The following is a 10,214-nucleotide window of genomic DNA, read 5'->3' on the forward strand; positions in this document are numbered from 1 at the left end:
CCCACAGTCTCAAAGGGATTCTTTTCAGCTGAGAGGGTAAAAATAACAATCGATTGTGGTCACTGTGAACATTGTAGTAGCTATTCATTGAAAAATGTATCATTTATGTGTGTAAGACTCACAGAGCCAATTGAAACAATCAAAAGATCTCAGCAAGTTGTTCGGCAGCGCTTTAATCACCTTGGGTGACAGGAAGTAGAGGAGGTCATCTACTAATCCGAAGGTTGGTGGTTCCAGTCTGCCTGCCAAATATTCTTGGGAAAGATACTAACCCCAAGTATCAATGTGTGTGAATGTTAGATAAAAAGCACTGTGTCAAGTTGTATAGAGGACTTTGAGTGTGATTTACTGAGGTCAAATGGTCCAGGATGTGAGTGGGCGTTAAGGCGTCTGGGAAGGGATCTCAAAACTGGGTTATAGATGGCAGACAGGTGGTGTTGTAAGCCACCGCCTCTGTTCAAAGATGGTCGTTCACAGTGGACGTAGATGGCTTCTTTCACTCCTCTTTCAAACCTTGACTGATTGTGACCCACACCTGTTTTCACACTTGGCTCGTGTGATTAGGCAGAGGATCAATAGGGGGTCCATGACCCTCTTGGGGACACTCCCATAAGATCTGGGACTCTCCACCAATCGCTCTTAGAACTGAAGAAGCTTCTTGGATAGGAGGTGAAACATCTTCAAGAAACCTAAAGAAGTCCAGACGCTTTTCTTTCCAAGCTCCTTAGACCAGCGGTCCCCAACCCCCGGGCCTCGGACCGGTACCGGTCCGTGAGTCGTTTGGTACCGGGCCGCGAGAGTTGAGGCTCAGGTGTGAAATGTATAGTTTTCAGGGTTTTTATCGGTTTTCAGAGTTATTTTGTTATCGTTTTTATCGTTAACTCAGTTTTCCTGGGTCTTTTCACGTGTGTTATGAATAAATCTTCTTTTTTTCGGTACCGGTACTAGTTTTATTTTGTTGTATTTATCCGCGACACCTTAAAGGCCGGTCCGTGAAAATATTGTCGGGCATAAACCGGTCCGTGGCGCAAAAAAGGTTGGAGACCGCTGCTCTTAGACTACGATGACCGAGCCTTCACAAACAATCCATTTTACATTCTTCCAGAACAGAAAACGATGTAAGCTGTGCGAAATGTGTAAAATTCTGAGTTTATCTTTGCACCAAAAGGAAAGATGTATGGTTGCAGCATGTGGACGGAGTCCAGATGTTAGTCGATTTTAAAAAGAGGTGTAGTAAACAAAGATTTTGTGGTTTTCTTGCATTTTTTCTGGCATGTTTTGTTATACATGTCATTTCCTGACAGACGTCTTCTTAAATTAATGTTTATGCAATTTGCTAATAATGAATTCTTAATGTTTCTATCTGCTGCATAGATAAATTCTGTATAATTTAAATTTTGTCAGCATTCACAGTATTCAGTCTCTATCGCTGTCATTACACATATCACACTGCTGCTCAGGCTTCTGTTTGGATAGAAGTAGCTGTATTCACAAATTGTTTTCCACTCACTCTCACTGTGCTGTGTTTTATGATCACTATTAAGCTGCTACCAAAGTAATTCAACACACAGAAGTTGCATATTTAAAGACTTCAGGCTGCGTGCTTGCTTTAATCACTCTCCATTTATTAGAAACCAGCCTTTATTTGTTCAGCTATGATTTAAAGCTTAACAACTAACTGAATGCTCATTATATTTGAGAAATGATTAAAGACAGAATCTAGATGGAAATAGGGCGTTGGTGGACGGCTGGTTGTTTTCCTGCAATCGTTTTCATTAGAAATACATAATCACACGATCCTAAATCATGCCACAAACATCTTTCATTATCTGTCTCTGCAGCAGACCCGTGACGCTCTCGTGGTGATGCAGGTCCAAAAGTTTCCAGAAGAGCAGGCGAAGAAGGAAGTCAGAGGGCTGGATCAGCTGTCCTGTGATCTCCCGTGCGAGCCAAGCTGTCTGATTGGCTGGAGGGCTGGAGGGCCATCTTGCCTCCCTGGCAGGCAAGTGGCTCAAGCAGTTTGGTTGAGGAGGTGTGTGTGTGTGTGAGAGAGAGAGACGAGAGGAGGGGTAAGAATTTGGAAAAGCAGAGGGTGAAAATGTGTGGCTGTTGGTGTGTTGGGGTTTTATGACAGAGGACTGCGAAGATAAGGGATGGATGGCTGTTACATATGTGTGTATGCATTGTGGCATATGTGTCTTTGTACTGTAGGAGCTTATATGGGCAAGAAAAATCATGGAGGTCGTTAAAAATCTCAAAGTTTCTGAAACAAAGCCAAAATAAGGCCTAAAACATTCGTCTCTTTATACTGTAGCTGTGCAAGTGTTTGTTTACATTAATATGGTTTTAATTCTGATAAAACTAAGAAGTCAGATATTTAGCAAGGCTTTATCTTGGCTGCCACAGCTGATGGGGGAGAAATCTGGGCTCTGTTCAGGCATCTCAGGTCTCTAAACAACAACCATTTCTTTATAGACCCGTCTCTGATGTTGCTACAACATCAGAAGTATATTTGACAACCTGCTTCCGCTGCCTCTTTTTGTACTTTTTCATCCATCCAAGGAAATGATGCCTCGTACAATCAATTTATTAGCGAACAATCCACTTAGTCTTATTTTGAAAGTTCAGTTATGCGTACCGGTTAGCACTGGCTCTTCCTGTTTGTGTTTCTTTTCCATCAGGCTGACCAAGGTTTTGTTGAGCCTCACTATTGGTCAGAAGGACATTCTTCTCCTCTGTCTGTAGTAATGTGCCTTCTGCTCTGGTAGCCGATGCCAGCTAAAGGGCCAATAAAACCAGTACCTGCAGTTGGTGTTCCCCCAACTCTGTGGAGAGGCAGCTGAACGACGTTGAAGATCAAATATATTTGACAAAAAATATTTGGCAAATTAGATTATTATATGATGATGAATTATAGTATTAAATAACTTCATCAGTGTTCATTCATGCACAGATATCCATTTGTTTTTAAAGTCCTGTTTTACAACCTTGAAGGCAGAAATAACAAGCAACGAGTAACAGGAAGCTGCACGCTCATCCGCTATGCAGCTGATTTTATTGCTTTATTTTTCTTAGAATGACCAAAGTAGACTGTTATTCTGTAATGAGTGCATAAACTTGTCTGGAAAATGTTTATAGAGGTCAAAGCCAAGACCTCTATACTCCTCTATAAGGCACATCAGCATGGGGTTCATCTTTTGTAGCTCTACGGTCACCGTTATACTGCCTGTGGATGGATGATATGGAGACCCTTATTGGCATAGATGTCAAACTAAAATGCTTCCTTCACTGAAACTGGATCATCTAAAAATGTAATTTATTTTCAGTGTAGCTCTTTTTTCCTCTATCTTTTAGTAGACTAAACTTAGATGTAGCCCTGTAAAAGTGCATGTACTCCTTCACATATTTATATACATTTGTTGGGGAAAATAATCCAGTTTTGTTTAATTAAATTTACCAGCAGCACATGTGTTTGTTTGCAGGGGGGTGGTGTGTTTACGTGGACTGTATGCATGTGCAGCAGACACATTTCCAAACCTCAGATGGTGAAGCAGAGCCTGTGGATGGGTGGGTCAGAGAGTAGCAGCAGGCCAGTGCTGGCTCTGCTCTGGGCTGTAGCAGGGACACAGTGCAGGCTGAAATGTTAAACCAAGGTCCTTTGTGTTATTGCTGACATTATGCTTCATTCCCTAACTCCCCCCCGGCGTGCACTTTTGATGATCGCACAGCACATGCAGACACAGACATGAGTGGGCGTAGTGGACTATAGGACAGATAATGACCAGCACTTAGCTGCTAATGCCTAAAGAGCGGAGCTTTTGACCGTCCCACTTCAGCTGCCCAATAATTACATGATCACAGTGTTCCCTCTGGTTATTACAAAGTGGATGTGAAATGTAGCTTTACTTTTTAAGAAATACTTTATTGTGGAAATGTAGCTCTTATAGCTGTAAATTAGATTAGATTAAAAAACGAAAAGTTCAGTTTTTACTGTAGGAAACGAGATTCCTTAGAGGAAAACATTCATCACCCTAAACGTAACTGTTTGAGCACTATTTGTTAGAGTTGTGAGAGAAATTCATTTCTGCAACTCCAGATTCTTATTTAAGGATCTTTACTGTCCAGTGTCAGCTTTAAAACCTGTTAACTGATCCACTTATTTGTGTTACTTTGTGATTTCTATTGAATATTGGATGCACAACAAAGATAAGTTTGTGCAAAGAGAAGTTATTTGTCTATGTGGAAGGGAAAAACTCATTAGTATGTAGACTTTTAATCCAAAGAAACAAAACGGAAGGAAAAGACAAAACAACACACTCCTGTAGTCAAGTGGCTCATTTTTAACTTTTTAATTAAGTTTGAAATTCCAGTTAAATATTTATGATATTTACAATTTGTTTAAATTAGCCACAGCTAATAACTTCTGTTACGTGTTAGTCTGTATTTATTTTTGTGCATTACCAGTTAACCCTTTAAAACCGGTGGGAGCGGGCACGCTCTGTTTTGCATAACTACTTTTAAATCCCGGTAGCTCTGCAACCACTTGAGCTAGCACAATAATTTTTTTTGCATATGAAACCAGAGGAGTTGTACTTACATCTTATGCCATCAGCTTGTCCTCGGTCACAGTTTCCTTCCACATAAAGCTTTGCAAAAACTGCATAAAAAGCACTTGCAGCAACAAAAACATAATATTCCAGAAACACGCTTTGCCGATCCGATCAGCTGTTCATAACACTTCCTACGTTGGAATAGACGTCAGCGTGAACTATCACATGTCCACCATGACCTGCCCGAAACCGGAAGTGGCGTCATTTTTGCGGAAATGTAGTTTTTTTACCATCAGGGCCTCATGAGCCTATACTGGTGTTTTTAAAAGTTATCTTTGACTTTATGACTTTCTGTGTCGTTTCTAGGATGCTTAGGACTCATATTGCACTGCTGGAAATAGTTTATTTTGATGCATATGCTGCTTTTTTGCAAATTTGCATTATAATATTTATTTTCGTTTTTCCTGCAGTGTATAAAAATTGGTGCATTTCAAAAATAAAACTATGAAGACACTCAAAATAAATTTCCTGTGGTGGGAAACTATTTTGTGCAACTTTTTTGTATTTACAGTTTTGAGGGATAAGCCTCTTAAATTTCTCTAACTAGAAATATATGTTAAAAAAACAAAAACGATTTTCAATTTTTTTGTAGTTTATTGCACTTTTTTGCAATTTATGTAATTACTATGCACTTAATGCAGACATATTATTAAAATCTGGGTTATAATGGTTGTATTGATGTATAGCAACTTGAAATGCTCCCAAAAATGGCTCCACAGCATGTAAAACTATAAAGTAAGCTCTGGCGGACTTGGTTCTATGGTAGGTCTTAAAGGGTTAATAGAAGGTCAAAATGAATCAGTGTAAACGGAGAAGAAGACTCTTCGTGTAGGCGGGGTGGGTTTATCAGGGTTTCAGTGTGATTTAAAGTTTTAGTGAACAGATGATGAATATTTTAATATTCCTAATGCATTTCCAGCATGGTTTGTATATTACACTGTGTTTTCTAACAAAAACAGCAGTTTATATTTAGACGAACAGTCTTAACCTTTCACAATCTCCAGTGGTGGTGTTGTCAGTCCACATGTGTCTGTGTGTGTTTGTGCGGTGTGACATCATCCAGTGTGGGGCTTTGCTGTCGTGACATCCATGGCCTTCTGGAGCCCAGACACCCCCTGTGGAGACCAGAGAGACATGTCACCTTGATCAGTGTGTCCCCGGGAGACTGCCACCACATACACACATCTCTCCTTTTCTCTTTATAAAATATATGTTCCTGTGGTTATGGGGGCTTCCTCCTGCTGCAGATGCCTCCATCCCATCATCTTGCCATCAACCTTTTATACATAAAGATGCTAATATGCACCCTAAACCCAGCTGACTACCTCTTCACTGACGTTTCCTCAGCTTTGTTTGTGTAAACTGATGCGGGTCATGTGATAGCAGGAAGAACTCAGCCTTCCCCCTGCTCCAATCACACTGAGAGATCATGTTAATGGATCCATTTTTTTCAAAGCCTATTGTACAGTTATCGTTTTATAACCCTAATAACCGGCAAAGGACAGCAGTCCTGTGGATTATAATCCCTATGAGGACATTTGGTTCCTGCAGCAGTAAAACTGAAAGGATTCAGGAGGCAATAACAAGAGACAGAAAGCCTGTAGAGAGAATAATGCTGGTAAGTTGGGTGTTATTTGCCGATACGAATGGATAGATATATGAAAAGGCAGCTTCTGGCTTTACATGATCAACATGACGTCACGCCTTTCGAATCAATTAGGAACCGGAAGGCAACATAGACAGAGGCTGGCCAGCAGCTCCGGCCCTCCCACTGGGGAAATCTTTGTCTTTTCTTTCCAAGCGCAACTTCCAAGGACAGGTGCGGTGTCTCGTGAATTAAAAGGCGGAGCGTGGAGGATGGCGGTGGGGTGCAGTGCTCTCCAGAGCAGCCGGTTTCTCTCTTGTGACAGGTGATAAAGTTTGAAATGCCAACCCAGCGCACTCCGGGGCGCAGGTGTGGAGAATATGTCCAGGAATAGCCAAACCCTCTGTTCACAAGTCTCTTGACACCGCTGCGACAAATATCGCCCCTGCTGAACAACTGCCGGACTGCAGACAATGATACGTGTCACCTTGGGTTCTGTGTTTTTCTGCTGTCTTTTTTGTGCACGTCTTGCTGCAGCACTTGTTTGGATGTTTGCATCGAGGCGGTGGTGATCTGTGAGCTTTAATATCAAAAGAAAATCTCTTCTCCAGGCATTATATGGATGGCTCTCCTTCAAAGGATATGGTTTAAGAGGTTGTAAACTCTTTATTTTCTGTTGAACACCAACCAAAAATCTTAAACTCAGGCGGCCAAAAGTGGATGAAACCAATTAAACTATAATAATAACAGCTGGGATAGGCTCCAGCTGCCCCCACAACCCTGGATTAGAGAAGCAGTTAACATAACGGATGGATAGTTGTTAATTGTTGCAGTTTTAACTGAATTATCATTCGTCTTTTTTCTAGTTTTTGTCTAATATTATTATTATTAAACCTGGCAACATGAATTGGCATTTTTACTAGGAGTGTTTAGAATACAGCAAACTGTTGATTTGCTCTCAACTATGAGATTAATCACCATCCATTTGGTGTCATTATACTCTGAATTTGAAACAGGGGTTTAAATTTTAAATATGTCGCATTACAGTTCACAGCTCCTGAGGAAGTTGTTATATAAAAAGATAATAACATTAAAGTCTATTAAAGTCTATTTGGTTCCAGTATGTAAATGTAGTTAAAGTAGCAGGTAAATGTCCTCATATTGTACATACAGTGGTCATTTTACAGGTCCGATCGATTATCGCAAAAAAAGTCATATCCACAATTAAGTCACGATTACTCAGAGACTATGAAAAAATATTAGATTAAAAAAAAAAAAAAAAAAAAAAATTGTGTCCCATTTGGATCTTTAGCCATCAGAATTGTTGTCTTAAGGCCAAGAAAGAAAGATGCCAAGCGGATTTATTTTACCAAATGGATCATCATGGCCTTGCCATATTGGTCCATTTGATTGACCTTTATTATAATTATGAATTTATTTTATTTTCGGTCGCTACAAACGAGACAGACATGACTGGTGGACAGGACAGGGAGAAAGAATGAAAGAAAGAGAGGGAGAGAAAGAAAACCAGAGGGGAGAAGAGACGGTGAGAAAGGGGGGAAGAAAGAAAGAAAAACAAACAAAACACCTGGATCACCTGTATGGAGAAAAAAAAACAGAATAGAAAGCAAACAAAAAAAAGAGCAACATAATAAAAACAGCACCATCACAATAAACTAGCTAGCAGTAGATAACAGTAGATACTAAATATCAAACGATATTGTGCAGCACGCAAGATAGACAGCGCACAATGTGCTTTGAGGCAGCAGCCAAGAAAGGTGTAGTCCACGTCTGTGAATAAAAAATATTAGATTTTTAAAAAATCTTAATTATAATTCAGTAGGCTGAATAAATAAATAAATAAATGAATATATGTGAGCTGAACTAAACTGGCCCTGACAGAGAATGAGTTTGAACTTTCTGGAGTGTTGACAGGCTAAATAAGAGCACGTGGCACAATAATCACATCTTGATTTTCTTACATCACTAATTCTGTAACGGCACAGCCCAACATGTTGAAGTGGTAACAGCCACTGAGTGGCTTATACCCGTTGATATCACCATCTTAAGGTATTGCCATCAGGTGGACGACACCTCCACCCTGCAGGCTCAGGAGATGCCTCACAATATTTTCTCTTTGAGAGACAGATCAGGTGGCACTGGCTAAATTTGGGATTTAACCTTGATTTGGATTTGATCGTTGGTCATGTTTAGGGAAAAATCTTCCTGGTTAGTGTTAGGGAAGGAGGATGGTTGGTTAGAATACACCCTTTTGCACAAAGCTCCCTTTTTCTAGGTTACCTTGGAGAAGAGATTTCATATCCAATACAAGTTCTCCGGCATAATCTGGGTTGTTTTCTGTTGATCACCTAAAGTACGAGTATAAGAGGGCTCCTCCACGCCACATCTATGGGAATGATTACAACTGATAAGGGCCGCTTAATAGGATGAGAAAATTTGAGTGCTTGGGGGATTTTATAATATTAATATGCATATACACATATAATTACACTGATATCCAAAGGAGCACAGCCAGGTCATGATGGCTGTAATGGCACATCATAAATGGCTGGGCACAAGCTTAGAAAACACGATTTTGTTTGAACACAAAATGATTTTCTGAAGCATAATTTGGCACCTGCTGAACATCCACTTTGAATAAGCAGACTTCAGTTTTATTGTGCCTTCTTTTGATGTGGCTGCATACTTGATGATGCAGCAATTTCTGTTTTATTTGGCTTGTTTCATTTCAATAGCGTCTCCCTTGTTTTAACTACAGCGTCCTCGCATCCATGCAGACAAAGGCCTTTTGAATGTTACACCGAAGACCCGCGTAAACACATCGTAGTGTGCAGTTACTTGTAATTTTGGACAGCTGTTGCTCGTTTTACCGTTTACTGCGATGTTTTACTATTCACACATTAGCCTCCTGACCGCAGTCTCTGTGTGGCGACAGGGGCTTCAAGATGTTTTCAAATCTCTGTTGCTAATGTCTTGCTGGGGGTGGCCATCTGTTTTTGCATCTCCCACCGAAGCTGTGCCGAGGACAGGCTCCTGGCTCCCGCCTTCACTCGGCTTCTGTTGGGGGTAATAATGTGTGCTGGTTCTGGGAGCCCAACTGGTGTCCATGAGTTTGTCCTTTACCGCCACTCATCCTTGTCCCAGTCACGCCACAGCGAGGGCAGAGAGCCATGCCGTGATGGAGTGGACTTCAGGGGGCTGCTTTTCATCGCTGAGAGAGGATTCTGGGCAGCCAAAGTGGAGTCGCTCTCTCCACACTGCAGTATCTCTCCACAGCACCATGTTGTTAGAGCTGAGCAGCGAGTTCATTAAGCTTTACGGGAATTAGCACCGCGACCGATGTGTCGTCACTTACAGGTGTAAACGTGTGTGTACGGCAAGCATTTTATATCCAACTGGAGGAAGGTTTTTAAAAGGTTGCATTTAAAAGGTGTTTATAACCTTTTAATGTGGTCTAATTTTAAAGCAGATAGTCATAATGTGTAAAAATGTAGCCTAATGTCACAATTATGCTTGTTTTATGCTTTGGTGGGGGTAGTACAAAGGCAGTCCACCTGCAGAGAGTGTTTGTTGTCAGTGGAGGCGGTGTCAAAAACATGTGATACATGTCAAGTCTGTGGACTACGCTTGCTTGTGCTGCTGTTGGTCCATCAGCCAGCTGTGGAGGAGAGCCAAGTTATTACATAGAAAGAGCTGACGTGAAGCTGAGAGTTTAAAAACAGTGAAAAGTCTCCATTGCAGTCACTTTCTGTACTTTTTATGCAGCATTTTTAATATTTGACGACTTTGTTGTCCATCCGCGTCCAGTGACTTGCAGTTGCAGTTTGCACAGGAGCATGTTTGTGGTTTTTGAAACCACGACACATTTGCAGAACCATAAATTACACTTTAGGTGACATTTTCTGTGTAATCTAAATGGTAAATGGTAAATGGTCTGTATTTGTATAGCGCTTTACTAGTCCCTAAGGACCCCAAAGCACTTTACACAACCAGTCATC

General features: G+C 40.9%; 1 long non-coding RNA gene across 2 annotated transcripts in view; it reads left to right on the top strand.

Moving 5' to 3' along the window:
- LOC146506195 (uncharacterized) overlaps nt 1-7,793 on the top strand; it is a 142,492-nt gene extending 134,699 nt beyond the window's left edge. For both annotated transcript variants that reach the window (XR_014877189.1, XR_014877188.1), the window contains 2 exons: nt 1,842-4,324; nt 4,408-7,793. This is a non-coding gene — a long non-coding RNA (uncharacterized LOC146506195). The remainder of the gene's footprint in view (nt 1-1,841; nt 4,325-4,407) is intronic.
- The last annotated feature ends 2,421 nt before the right edge of the window (nt 7,794-10,214 follow it).

Source organism: Neolamprologus multifasciatus, chromosome 12, assembly GCF_963576455.1.
Source record: "Neolamprologus multifasciatus chromosome 12, fNeoMul1.2, whole genome shotgun sequence".
Classification (NCBI taxonomy): Eukaryota; Metazoa; Chordata; class Actinopteri; order Cichliformes; family Cichlidae; genus Neolamprologus; species Neolamprologus multifasciatus.